A 14574-nucleotide genomic window follows, 5' to 3' on the forward strand; every position below is an offset into this window, starting at 1 on the left:
ACATACTTTAACTTCTCTAAGCATTAACTCCTCGTATTAAATTGCATAACTTTTTATTTGTAGATGTCCAGCCTCTGGTTGCTTATATTTTTTATCAATAAATTGTTAATAATAATAATAATAGTAATATTAAGTTATTATTATTATTATTATTATTATTATTATTAATATTATTATTATTGTTTCTGACAAGGATAGTATGTTTTCCCCCTGTTTGTTTGTTTCTTTATTAGTTAGTTGTCTGTTAGCAGGATTACTCAAAAACTAAAAGAGAAATTTGGACCAAATTGGTGGGTAGATAGCCCATGTCCCAGGGAACAATCGATTAACCTTTGGGACCGATCCGGATCGTATTACAGATTGTGGATCCGGAAAACATTTTTGTAAAGCCTTACTGAATGATGATGAAACCAAGCTCATTATGAAGAGTGGTTTGGAAATTACGTTGCCTTTGTTGAAAAGATGCGCTCCAGTGAGTGCTCCTCTAGTAGTAGTAGTAAGAACTCCACTGTGCGTGTGTGTGTGTACTTACTTAATTGTACTTACCAAATTGTATCTTTACAGGAATGAGTCAAGCTCGTACTGTCCCGTGTCTTAAACCATATTTATCGTACATATCCTTAAATTTGTGAATTGTTTTGGCACACACTATTTCATTCGGTAGTGGATTCCATTGGTCAATTGCTCTGTTAGGGAAACTGAATTTCCTTACGTCTTTATCACCTCTCTTCTTATGCAGTTTTTTGCAGTGTCCTCTTGTTGATGCTTCTCTATGTGTTAAGTAATCATTTATGTCTATTTTCTCCTTCCCTGATATCCACATATATAGCATTATCATGTCAACTCTTTTCCTTCTCTCCTGTAGTGTTGGTAGATTCAGTTTATTTAGTCTTTCTTCGTAGCTTAGGTCCCTTAAGCTTGGTATCCATCTTGTAGCGGCCCTTTGAACTTTTTCAATCTTGTCTATGTGCTTTTTGAGATGAGGACTCCAGACTACTGATGCATATTCCAGGGTTGGTCTAATGAATGATGTTATTATCCTTCTTAGCATGTCTTCATTTATGTAGGTGAATGCTGTTCTCATATTTGCAAGCAGTGTATACATGTTCCGTACCTTCTCGCTGATGTGGTCAGCCGGAGATAGTCTGTTATTGATGATCACACCTAGGTCTTTCTCTCTTTCTGATATGTATAGGGTTTTATTTCCTAACTTATAATCCCAATCAGGTCTTTTTCCACTTTTACCAAACTTGATTACATGACACTTGTCCACATTGAATTCCATTTCTCATGAAGTTTATTTAATTCTTCTTGTAGCTCTTTACAAGAGTCTGTGTTAGTAATTTTCCTTTGTATTTTTGCATCATCTGCAAACATATTCAGATAGCTCTCATTTCCAGTGTTACTGTTTATATCATTTATATACACTAAAAACATGATTGGTGCCAGCACTGAACCCTGTGGTACTCCACTAGTCACTTCTTTCCATGATGAGTAGTTTCCTCTTAGTACTGTTCTCATTTCTCTTTTTATGAGAAAGTCTTGCATCCAACAAAACAGTTTTCCTCAAATTCCTCCTTGATGGTACAGTTTCCATAAAAGTCTTTGGTGTGGTACTGTGTCAAAAGCTTTCTTGAAATCTAAATAGATACTGTCCACCCATCCTTCCCTTTCCTGTATTGTGTTTGTTACTCTGTCATAGTAGCTCAACAGATTAGTAACACATGATTTTCCTTTTCTGAAACCAAACTGTCTTTCTGTTGTCATACTGTGTTCTTCTAGATGATTTACCCAAGCTTTTCTTATAAGCTTTTCTAATACCTTGCTTACAACACTGGTCAGTGATACTGGTCGGTAGTTGAGTGGATTTTTGTCTATTTCCTTTCTTGAATAAGGGGACAATATTTGCTTTTTTCCAAATATCAGGTAGTTTACCTTGACTCAAGGATTTCTTGAAAATTAAAAATAATGGTTTACTTAACTCCTTTGCACATTCTCGTAGTACCCAACATGAAATTTCATCAGGACCACTTGCTTTTCCTCTGTCTAATCTACTTAACTCCTCCTGTATTACTTTTTCTGCTATTTGTATATCTGGTAGCATGTGTGGACATGCATGTTCCACATAGTCCCTCTCAAAAATTTTTTCTTCTATAAAAACTAATTGGAAATTCTTATTTAGTGCTTCACAAATATCCTTCTCTTGTGTATAAGTGATTCCCTCGTCCGTAATTGATCGTATTATATCTTTTACTTTGGTTTTGCTTCTGATATAGCTGTAAAACAGCTTTGGTTGATCACTACTTTTATTTATTATATCCTCCTCAAATTGTTTTTGGGCTTCCCTCCTTATTCTTGTAAAATCGTTTCTTGCCTGTTTGTAATTATTATACGCCCTTTCACTATTATGTCTTCTGTATCTATTCCACAACAAATCTCTTCTTTCTTTTGATTTTTTACATTCTGTATTGAACCATTTCTGTATTTTCTTATCTGCTTCTTTGTGCTGTGGGATGTACTTCTGGACTCCTATTTCATAAAATTCATAGAATTTTTTATATACAGCATTTAAATCTTGTCCTCTAAGCTCATTTTCCCCATCAACTTCTAAGAAATACTTCTTTAGGTCTTGATAATTTCCCTTTTTATAGTTTAGGCTCTTTTTGTAACTGTCATTGCTGTTTACTATGTAATATGCTATCCTGAAGTTATAATTTAGTACTGCATGATCGCTTTTGCCGAGTGGAGGGTGATATATTAAACTGTCAATATCATTTTCTTGCCTAGTAAATATTAGATCTAGCACTGAAGGTACAGACGTCGGAATAAGTTCGTTTCCTTTTCTGTGGACTAAGGCGTTTGTAACACTGCTCGATGGAGAGCTATCCCCTCCTCCTCCCTTCCTCATAGTCCCACACTCCCACCCAACCCCCCCACTTTTCTCTCCGACCCCATAACCCCACCCGGTACTTTCCACGCTCTCGCTCACACCCAGATAGGGGTTTCTGTACTTCAAGCACCTCTCCAATTACGTGTAGTCCGAACAACTAATAAAGAAATAGCACAGTATATACATAAACCAAGTTAGGAAAAATTTACTCCACTGAGAGAGAGAGAGAGAGAGAGAGAGAGAGAGAGAGAGAGAGAGTTAAAAGACAGGGGGCGACAGGTGGAGAGGGAGAGGGAGTGGAATAATGAGGAATGAGAGGACAGTTACGGAGAAAATAAAAAGGAGAGAGGCAAGGAGAGAACAACGAGAGTTAAGAAACAGAGAGTGAGAAGAAGAGACAGTGAGAGGTGAAATGAGATACAAGCAGTGTGGAAGGGAAAGAGGAAAGGGTGATGTGAATCGAAAGGCTGGGAGACAGGAAGCAGAGACAAAAGGGGAGACAGCTGCGAGAAAATTGGAATGGAGCAAACATAGAAATAGGGATAACAAAAGGAGAAAGTGGGAAAGATAGCTACGGAACGGAACACTGAGAACGATATGAGAAAAATTAGAAAAGGAGACAAGGTAACGGGGAGGAGGAAGAAAGTGCGTTATTCTGGCAAGGACGCAGGGAAAGAACTAAGCAGGATAAGACGAAAGCATTGAGGCTGAGTAGAACGAATGACATTCAAGTGAAAAGGGAGGGAGAGAAATGGAGAAATTAGAGAAATTTGCGGAGAGAAAGTAGAGATTACGGGTGGGAAGAAAACAGGTTAATTATTAGGGCAAGAAAGGGGAGGGGGATGTTAAGAAGGGAAGACAAGGGGAGGGAGAGGGAGGGAGGAAGGGAGGGAAAGACAGTGGGAAGAGCGGAATGAAAGAAGAGATTTCGGGTGACAGGGAGAGACGGAGAGAGGAGAGAGAAAAAAGAGCATGCACTTATTAATGGGGAAACAAAGCAGTGAAGGAAATGGGTTTAGTACAAGTAAAGAAATACGGAGAGAGTAATGCAGAAAAAAAAGGTAACACATGTGACAAATGAAAAAAGTAAGACAAAGTTGTGACACAGGGAGGGAGAAAGAAGAGTGAGGTAAGGAGGGAGTGACAAAGGGGGAGACAGACGAAGGAAAGGCGAGAGGGAGGAAGGTAGGGACTGAGCAGAGAGCTATAAAGAAAGAGGAAGGAGGGAAAAGGAAACTGGGGGTGAGAGAGGATCCAGAGAGAGAGATGAGGGGGGGAGGGGGAGGGGCAGTACACAGCCAGGCACAGACAGATAGGTCGACAAATATTCAGAAAGTGTGTGTGTGTGTGTGTGTGTGTGTGTGTGTGTGTGTGTGTGTGTGCTTCCGTCCCTGTGTCACTTCTATAACATTGCTCCATTTTTTTCACCTGCGTGTTTTCCTCTTCTCTGCTTCAGTTTCTCTTCTCACTTTTCTTATGAGTATTTCTCCTGCTTGTTCTTACCATTCCAAGTCTCTCTCTCTCTCTGAGAATAAAGAGATTGTTTGTATCGGTACACGGCTAGCACTAAATATCGTGCCACCGCTAGCACCAATAAAATGTATCGTCGCACTGCTGGCCAAACAATTTAATGTAGCCGTTAGGGAGTAGCAGTTGACTACATATTAAGTGTTCTGCTGTGTAGTATAACTAGACCACCGTGTTGGATCGACGACACTGTCTGTAGTACACGTCAGCCACTCGCCGTCACTGCCCGACACTTCCCACCAAAGGTCCTCTGCCACGAGAAGGTGGAAGCTGGTCTGTTATTAAGTGGTAGCGTAAGGTGACAGAAATGAGCAGTTTAAATCTCTCTTTATTGGGCACAGAATAATATAACTGCGACCCGAGAGATATGTAGGAGCGACACCACCTCCCTTTATAACTGTAAAGCGATCTCTCTGACGCTGTACACTCACCGAGCCGGACAAGGGCGCGGTGCTTAGGTCAGCTAAAAAGTGAGGTGCCGAGCATTACATATACTCTGGGCTTATGCAAAAAGTAGAGATAAATGATAACTCTACTAGCACATTATACACCTCTATAAAATGGTATTAAGTACATTCACATATACCAACATAATAAATGGTTCCCCAGGACTTTACACTTACGCACAATTTAGATATCTTATCACTTCTCCTAACCTTCATTTTATAATTGAAACAGGGTGGCCCTTGTGGTCTGCCATCCACCTCCTTCCTATACCACAGCTAACAGCGAAATGATATTTGGTTGTTCATCATTCACACTTCATTACACACTGTTAATTATGACTAAACAGTTTTAAAAATTATTATGTAAAATGTGTGATACTACAACTTCTTATGGAAAAAGATGTTGACACCAGAACATGTTCTCACAATCTATATCTCCTTAATGCGGCCACTTCCTGAGTTGCTGTGGAATTTTGGTCGCTGTCGCTTGAAAAAGACATACGTCGATTTAAAAAGAGTTCAGGAGACTAAGGTATCAGGTTCGCATGAGGGTTGTGGGACTTTTTTAGTAGAAACTTGTGGACTACGAGGTCAGCTCATTAAAGTGTTTAAAATCTGAATGGGTTTCACAATCATTACATACAAAGTTGCTTACTCTTAACACGGACTCGGCACACAACCATGGTTGGAAACCGTAAATGAGAAAATTTACCAGCAGAATTACGTGAAAACTTTTTCACGGGCAAGATCAGCTCCACATGGAACTGACTCAACATGGACGTTGTATACAATAGAGAAGTTTAAGGGATTCATCGGCAGGATTTTACACTAGAACAAATGTGAACTGGATATGCATTCCCAGGCAAACATGAAGTATCTCCACGGTATTGGCTGCATATGTCGGGCTTGCAACGATCAGGTACTTGCCGCCCACCCAGATACCGCTGCTCCTGACGTCATCTCCACCTCTTACTCACACGGCCCCTTCAGACCGAGGCCTGGGTCAAGTGGGAGTAGAGGGGGAGAGGAGGAAGGCGGAGAAAGGAGGAGTGGGAAAGAAGACGGATGTGGGGCAGACGAATATGGAGCGAGGGACGATAGGAGAATGAGTCGTGAACGCCAGAAGTACCTGAAAGCAGCATATAGAACGCTACGACGTAAGCATGGTGCTGAGGTTTTGGCACGTGCCCAGCAGGAGTGGAAAAGAGTACAGGAAGCTGGGGGACAGCGAGGGCTGGAGAGAATTGCGGAGGAAGGGGAAGATGAAGTACAAGAATAGACGAAGTAAATAAAGGAGTGATGAGAAGGAGGGTGACTACGTAGGAGGGTGGCTAGGTGGGAAAAACACCCAAGATGCACATTAATCTTAGCTCTCGAGGATCCAAGGGTCAGAGGCTAATGTATCAGTACTCGAGGTACCCTGGGGGTCCGGGGGTGGTGGCCATCTGTGAATCTTCACTCATAATGGTGTGCCAGTGCGTAAGAACAAGGGTGTATGCTGGATGTATACGGGGATGGAGTATGGTGTATTGGTGACTCAGTGTGTATGAGGGGTGTTTATAAGCACGCTCATGAGAGAGATGGGGCTAGAGAAGGTTTGGCAGTCAGACAGGATTGTCTTGTGTTCAACTGGGACAGACGGCCAGAACAGCCACGACCATGGGCTTCGCGGTACTGGTGAGTAGAAGTAATGAAGAATAGTCTTGCAGGAAAGTAACGCAAGGTATAAGTGCCGTTAGAGTAAAGTAAAGTACTGGCAGTCTCTACTCGGGAAAACCAGCAATATTATTTGACGCGTTGTTCCAGGTCGTGGCGAATATTAATTAAGTAGTAGAGTTAACTTAGAGTAAGAACTATAAAGTTTAAGTGAACCTCTGTCACTCATGGATGGTTGTCTAGTCTTTAATAAGTAGACTGAAGCCTTATATGGCGATCAAGTCAAGTACTTACTTGCTGTCAAGTCGTAAATAAGTGATTGAAATTTCCCTTGTGACGAGATGAAACTCGGGATAGTAAGTTAATGTTATAACTGTGTAATTTGTTCTGAAGTAGTGTAACACTTTGTAGCAGATTGTTAAAAGTAAAGTAAAAATTGTTTCTGTGTTTTGTAACCTTAGTGTGGAACTGTTAAATTTTGGGAAGTCAAGGAGGGAGTCTGGGGCAGAAGGGGTATTTAATATCTTGCTGCCCTAACCTACGAGGTTACAGGTCCCTTCTGGGCTTGTCTCCACACTCTCCGCTGCTACTGCCACACGCTACCAATACTCATTAGTGGCAGCCATTCACCGTACTTGGCGAGACTGAGTACGAAACATACCAAGGGTAAGTAGAGAGTGGAGGGCACGACAATGGTGGCAGCGGTGGGATATTTAAGGCTTAATTAAACTTTTGAGTTAAGCGGTTCCACACCTAGGTTCTTACACTCGTGTATGGAATTCAGTAGCGACTCTAGTTCTTACAGTGGTCCGGACGAAATTTCCTTTGCTCATTACTTTGATTCAGACACAGACTCAGACGAAGTACTGTTCGAAATGGCTGATCCTACAGCAGGGATCTCTACCCTATCAGACCAACTATCGCAGGCTATTGCTGATAATGCTAAGGATGCTGTCTACCGCGTTAAAGGGTTAAAGAGCTTTGCTGCAAGTAGAACTGTCACATTACCCGAATATCCTGGAGTCATCTTAGAAACAGACCTTAGCAAATGGCTGCAGGATATAGAGAGTAAGACTACGGGACCGAGGTGGACTGTTGCCGGTCGCTTTGATGTTGTACCTGAGTACACTCTAGGTGGGGTACATGACAGCATTGAGGACCTTATTGTCAGGGCCAATGATGATTGGGACCGGTTTAAAAACATTCTCACAACGCTGCTGTCCCCAGAACAAACTCTCCAACCTACATTTCATGCATTAAAACATGCGCGTCGTAATCCTGGCGAACGGTTGGTTGAATACTGGCTGCGATTGACTAGTGTAGCTAAACGCATTGGAGCTCTGCAGCCTCGGTACTATGACTGTTCCTTGTACCATGCTTTGGACAACTTTCTAGACGTATTCCCTGACCAATATAGAGCAACACTTGACCAGCAAGAGTTTACAGGCCCTGTCGATGCTCTTGATAAAGTTGTGAGTAGAGCTATTGAGTGGGCACAACGAAGTAACTCGCCGTTGGCAGATGTAAATGTAGCAAAAGAAAGGAGAAGGGATGTAGTTGCACATGTAAGTGTAGAGCCAAAAGAGGCTAAGGCTCCAAAAGAAAAAACAGGCACTGGGAAATCCATGGGGGATGCCCCAACAAACTGTAATAGGTGCGGTGAGGCGGGCCATCGAGCACGTACCTGTCGCGCGCCTAACCCACTCTCGAGAGGCCAGTACCATACGTTAACACCAGAAGAACGAAAGAAGTTCCGTTGCTTCCGTTGTGGCAGACAAGGGCACTTGGCGAAACACTGTTTTGCTAAAGTGGAAAACCCAGGTCAAAGACCATGGTGTGATCACTGTAAAAGTAGAACTCATTGTACTGACCAATGTTCGGCACGTCCTAAGGAAAAAGACCGACTAAAAATGATGATCTTGGGGAACGGAGCGGTTCTGGTGATGATTAGGGAGCGTGTGGTGAAATGAGGATTGCCCCATGCTCTTGGATACCAGAGCATGTCGATCGCTCATTAGTCAAGGAACCTATGAGAATTTGGGTGAGACCAAGCCTGAGCTCAGACCGTATCAAGGACAAAGGTTAGTATCCGCAAGTGGTAATGAGCTTGAGGTGGTAGGAGTGGTTAGCCTGCCTATAGGGTTGGCTGGTCACACCTACGAGAGTGAATTAGTAGTGGTAAGGAACTTACCATGTACTATTTCAGTGATTCTAGGTTCCGACTTTATTTTCGCTCGGAATATATATATTTCACCAGACCCGTTGTGCATAGAGATCGATGGGAGAAGGTAGAATTACAGTCGGGAGAGGAGAATCTTCGCATAGATGGTGCTTCCTCCTTGCATGTAGTTGAAACCGGCTTATCAGATGATCAGGAGTATATCTCTGGGCGTTGTATGACGAGTGAGACAGTCGTGATTGATCCGTTCACAAGTGGAATGATCCCGTTAGAGACTGAAATTTCAGGGTGGTCCTTTGGGTTATTCTCACCTAATCCTGGTAGTACTTTCGCTGCTATGCTGTGGCCAGGGATTGTACAGATGGTCCCGGGCGAGGCGGGAGGAAAGTCCAGGGTTTATGTTGCCTACACTAACGCCACCCCTGACCGGGTCAGTATATCTGGCAGGTACAGGGTGGGGACAATAGAACCGTTTGAGGAGATAATGTGGGACGAGGATCAGGAGGATGAGCAAGGGCAAATAACTGGTGTGACACAGGGAGAAGAGAGATTAACTAAACTCTTTCTAAAAGTAGATGAGTTATGTCCACCAGAGACCAAGGAGAATGATGCTCTCAAACGTCTAGTGCGAAAGCATCCTCAAGTGTTTGCCTTGCCTGATGAACCACTGAATATTACACCTTATTTCCTCCATCACATCTGTGCAACCGGACCGGTTGTAAACCGTCGTCCTTATAAGGTACCGGTTAAGTATCACGATACTCTTAGGCAACAGCTGAATGAACTAAGGGAGCAAAATATAATACGTCCTTCTAGATCACCATATTGTTCACCCTTGGTCCCGGTGGCCAAGAAGGATGGTGGACTAAGAATTTGTCTCGATTTTCGTCATTTGAATAAGCAGATAACATCAGACCCTTCCCATTGCCAAACATTGCACAAATTCTTTCCCAGCTAGGAGAAAATACTGTATTCAGTAGCTTGGATTTGAGGCAAGGATACCATCAGATCCCTCTGGATGAGGCGTCACGACCGCTGACCGCATTTTCCTCACCAGACGGTCATTGGGAATATAATAGTCTACCGTTTGGCTTAAAAGATGCCCCTGCTGCGTTCCAAAGGATCGTTAACGAAGTCCTGATAGGACTGACAGGGCGTATCAGTCATACTTACCTGGATGACATAATTGTCTATGGTGAAGATTTTGATTCACATGTACAGAATCTAGATGAGGTCCTTGCCAGACTTAAGGAAGCTCAACTTACTCTTAAGTTAGAGAAGTGCAGTTTTTTCAAAGATGAAGTGTCTTACCTAGGACACATAATTTCTGCGGAAGGCTTGCGGCCCCAACCGGATAAAGTCCGAGCCATAAGGGAAATTGCTGTTCCTAAGACACTGAAGGAACTCCAATCTTTCTTAGGGCTAGTTAATTATTACCGTAGGTTTATAAGCGATTACGCTAAGGTTGCTCTGCCTCTCACAAAACTAACTCGTGGAAAGAAGGAAGTGAAAAACAGTAAACAAAAAATTGAGTGGAACGATGAGGCTGATCAAGCTTTTAGAAGTCTGAAAAGTAAGCTTACTGACGACATCGTACTCAAGTTTCCCTCCTTTGATAAACCATTCTATCTGACAACTGACGCGAGTGGTACTGCGATAGGTGGGGTATTGCAACAGGAAGATGAGGATGGACACCTTAGACCGTTGACATATTTTAGTAGAGCATTAAATAAAGCTGAGCTTAATTATGCCACTATCGAGCAAGAAGCCCTAAGTATTGTGTACGGATTGCGTATAAATCGACCTCTTGTCTTGGGATACAAAGTGATTGTGCAGACGGATCACCGACCCCTCACGTGGCTCTTTAATGTGAAGGAGCCTTCTGGCAGAATAGCTAGATGGCAGATACAGGTTGCCGAATACGACTTAGAGGTATCCTACCTGCCAGGACACCAGAACCGAGTGGCTGACGCCTTGTCACGTCTTCGCAGAGAGCAAGACGATGATATAGAACTTATAGCTGTTACGAGGGGCGTGACCGATACAGACACTGTTATCTGGAATCTTGACGAACTGCGGAAGCAGCAAGATGCGCATCCGGTTTGGGGATCATTGAAGCGGTATCTTCGCGGAGAAGTCCCTCAGGCCCCCAAACTGGCTGCCCCAGTTGAACAGTTCTCTCTCCGCCAGGATGGTCTGTTGTATAGGACCGAGCCTCGTGCGTACGAGGACAATGATGTATTACAGGTGGTTGTACCTGAACAAAGTGTGCCAGCAGCCCTACACTTAGCCCATCATTTGCCACTGTCAGGACATGGTGGGGCTAAGGTAACTATTGCGCGCGCCAAAAGATTTGCATATTGGCCAACTATGGTCAAGGATATCACTAGCTTGTGTCGGCACTGCACACAGTGCATTACCTCTAAAAGGTCGGGGGACGCCCTGGCTCCACTTATGAGGTACCCAGATGTGCCGGCACCTTGGTATCGGGTCCATATGGATATTATAGGACCGTTGAACATGTCTGAGGCTGGACATAAATACGTTCTTACGGTAGTAGATACATTAACCAGATTTCTTATTGCTGAGCCACTGAAAACAAAGACGGCGGAAGAGGTAGCTCGTGTGTTTGTAGAACGAGTAGTTTGCGTTCACGGAACTCCTCAACAATTGGTTACGGACCAAGGAACAGAGTTCGTGAATGCTACTTTGCGCGGCATTGCGGAAATATTGAAGCTGAAACACGTCACTACGACTCCGTATCACCCTTCTGCGAATGGATTAGTAGAACGAGTGAACGGAACTGTCATTCAAATCTTACGTACGATGATTGACAGTAATGCAAACCATTGGCACCGAATGATACATTTGGCATGCATGGCTTATAATTCAGGGTACAATAGGTCGATCAGGGACTCGCCCTATTTCCTGTTGTACCTGAGAGACCCACAAGTGCCCTATGAAACAATACATGAGACTCAACCTCATTACAATGTAGATGATGCGAAACATATGCTAGCAGCCATGGCCACTAAAGTATTTCAAAGATGTCAATTGTATTTGGACCGGGCTAGCACCGAGAATGAGAAGTACAGGGCTAAAAAGGCTGTAGTAAAACCGATCAAGGTAGGAGACAGAGTGTACGTACGCACGATTCCTAAACGGGAGTTGCTAAGAAGTTACAGCCTCTCTATGCAGGACCATATAGGGTCACGGAGCATGTTAGCGATGTTGTAATTAAAGTACGACGTGTGAAGGATGGAACTGTCTCCACCCTTCATGTTGATCGTGTGCGAGTAATCCCCGAATCTTGCCTCACCACTAAGGATAATAAGAATGTACGTAGGGCATACCCAGTACATGAAACAGATGATGATGATGGTGATGGTGAGGACGGCTCAAATGATTTTACAGCCATTCCGGTATCTAGAAGCGGTGCGACACAATCATCCAATACGCCAGTAAATCAAAGCTCTATGGGTGCTACCAACCCAGTTCAGCAGAGTGGGAATGAAAGTGATAATGAAAGTAGAAGTGAAAGTGAGAGTGAGGATGGAGGCGAGATAGAAAACGGAGCGAGCAGTCGCGAGGCGAGTGGAGAAGGGGAGTCCCCGAGTAAAGCGGTCGGCCCGGCGCCAGATCGTTTCTCCCCGGCTAGCAGCCTCAGCCCTGCGTCGGCCCCTAGATACAGCCTAAGATCACGCACAACAGTAGCAGATTTACCTCTAGTTATGGATAGGCCAATAGAACACACTGACAGGAAGACAAGTAAAGAATAAATTACTAGTCATGCTATTTTATTTTTGTTCCAGATTATGCTGCTTGCAGTCGTAGTATCAGGAAAGACTAGGCACATTGACCCCCACGTTGAGAAACCTGCTCCAACAGGCCTCATCTATTCTCCAGTCTCCAAACTCATATCAACTGGAAATCATTATGTTGTCCCTGTCTTGTTAATACAGGATGAGTTATACCGACCACTTACTGAGGCACAGGATCTGGTTGACTCTGTCCAGTGGAATATAGATCACATGGACAACTCATCCACCCTTGTGTCGTCATTAAGAGAGACTTTGAAATCATTTCAACATGAGTTTAGAATTAGATTTGATGACTTAAAGAACTCTGTTAATTATTTGTTGTCGGATAAACCACTGTCAGGTCGTAGAACTAGAGGCGCAATTGATCTTGTTGGCAATATTGCTAATGCTTTATTTGGGACTGCTACCCAGAATCAAGTGGACGAAATTCACACTAGATTGGGTCAAATTGAACAGATGTCCGAGAATGAGCGTCGAGTGTTAAATGTTCACTCCCAAATACTAAATACGACCATAAGAGACATGTCACATATGCATGCTGCAATTACTAAATTGCAGCGGGCAGCTAATATTTCACATGCTGTAATTCGGCTCTTCTCCATAAAAACTCTAGAGTTAGAAGGCGAAGCTCGCATATTCGAGGCTTTTCTTAATCTTCAGTTAGCTTTGTCGGATATCATTGCCGATCATGTAAGGATTAAGTTAGGCCTACAGAATATGATGCAAGCTCGTCTGAGTGTGGACATCGTGCCAAATACCTTATTGCTGGATCTTTTAAATAATATTTCTTTGATGAGACCAGGACTGCTTTTCCCTGCTCGACCTGAATACCTTGCGTTATATAGGGATCTCGTTAAGGTAGTACCTCGCAAGACTCCCTCTTCAGTATGCTTCTACTTACTAATTCCGGTTCAGGGTGACCCGGCAGACACTTTTGATGTCTTCCGGATCACTTCCTTGCCTTATAAAGTCCCTGACACAGAAGTCTATGTACAGACTGTCCCCTCTGCCAAATTCATTGCACTGAGTGAAAATCGCTTACATTATATGCTTATGGACGATTTCACTCAGTGCCGCACTCATCAGCAGTTGCTGGTGTGCGAGCCGCAGAGTCCAGTGCTGAGGTCAAGCACTAGCACATGTGAGAGTGCTACATTCCTCAACAAGGACTTTGCGCCTCAGCTTTGCAGGAAGAGAGTCATTAAAAACTTTGTTCCTGTATTTGTTAAGAATAATGATAAGTGGTGCTTTTCTACTAATAAGCCTATGCAATTTACTCTTAATTGTGCTGTTAATGAGATAAGTAAGACAATACAGATTGTTAAAGGTATAGGACATTTGGTCCTGGGTGACGGTTGCAGTGCTCATAGTGAAACACTCACACTCCCAGCTTATGCCACCCTCACCAAGGATACTAAACTGTCTCTACGTCCCCATACATTGCATTTTAATATGTCTCTCTCTCATGTTGAACTAGATGCCATACAAGCAATCCCTGAGATTTTCCCCCAGAATGACTCCTTCACACCTGTGTACCTAGATGAGTTGTTACACTTCCAATCTAAACTCCTTCTTCTCAAACCCCTACCTAAACCAACCCAGCCAGCTGCCCTAGCTATTTATGTTTATGCTCTGTCGGGTGTTATTGCCATGTTCCTTGCTTCTTATTTAGCGTATAAGTGTTGGATTAACAGGCGCTGCTGTCGCTGCCTTGGACCGTCATTCGAGCGTTCCCGATCCTGGATCGACCTCTCTTTCTTCTCGCCACCTGGGGATGCATACCCCCGGGAACTCCCCTGATGTCCCTGCGGAGTACATGGCGAGAACAAGGGGGAGGGGTGTCGGGCTTGCAACGATCAGGTACTTGCCGCCCACCCAGATACCGCTGCTCCTGACGTCATCTCCACCTCTTACTCACACGGCCCCTTCAGACCGAGGCCTGGGTCAAGTGGGAGTAGAGGGGGAGAGGAGGAAGGCGGAGAAAGGAGGAGTGGGAAAGAAGACGGATGTGGGGCAGACGAATATGGAGCGAGGGACGATAGGAGAATGAGTCGT

The sequence above is a fragment of the Coenobita brevimanus genome, chromosome 43 (assembly GCF_032717465.1).
Source record: "Coenobita brevimanus isolate Jiangsu-jjx chromosome 43, ASM3271746v2, whole genome shotgun sequence".
Classification (NCBI taxonomy): Eukaryota; Metazoa; Arthropoda; class Malacostraca; order Decapoda; family Coenobitidae; genus Coenobita; species Coenobita brevimanus.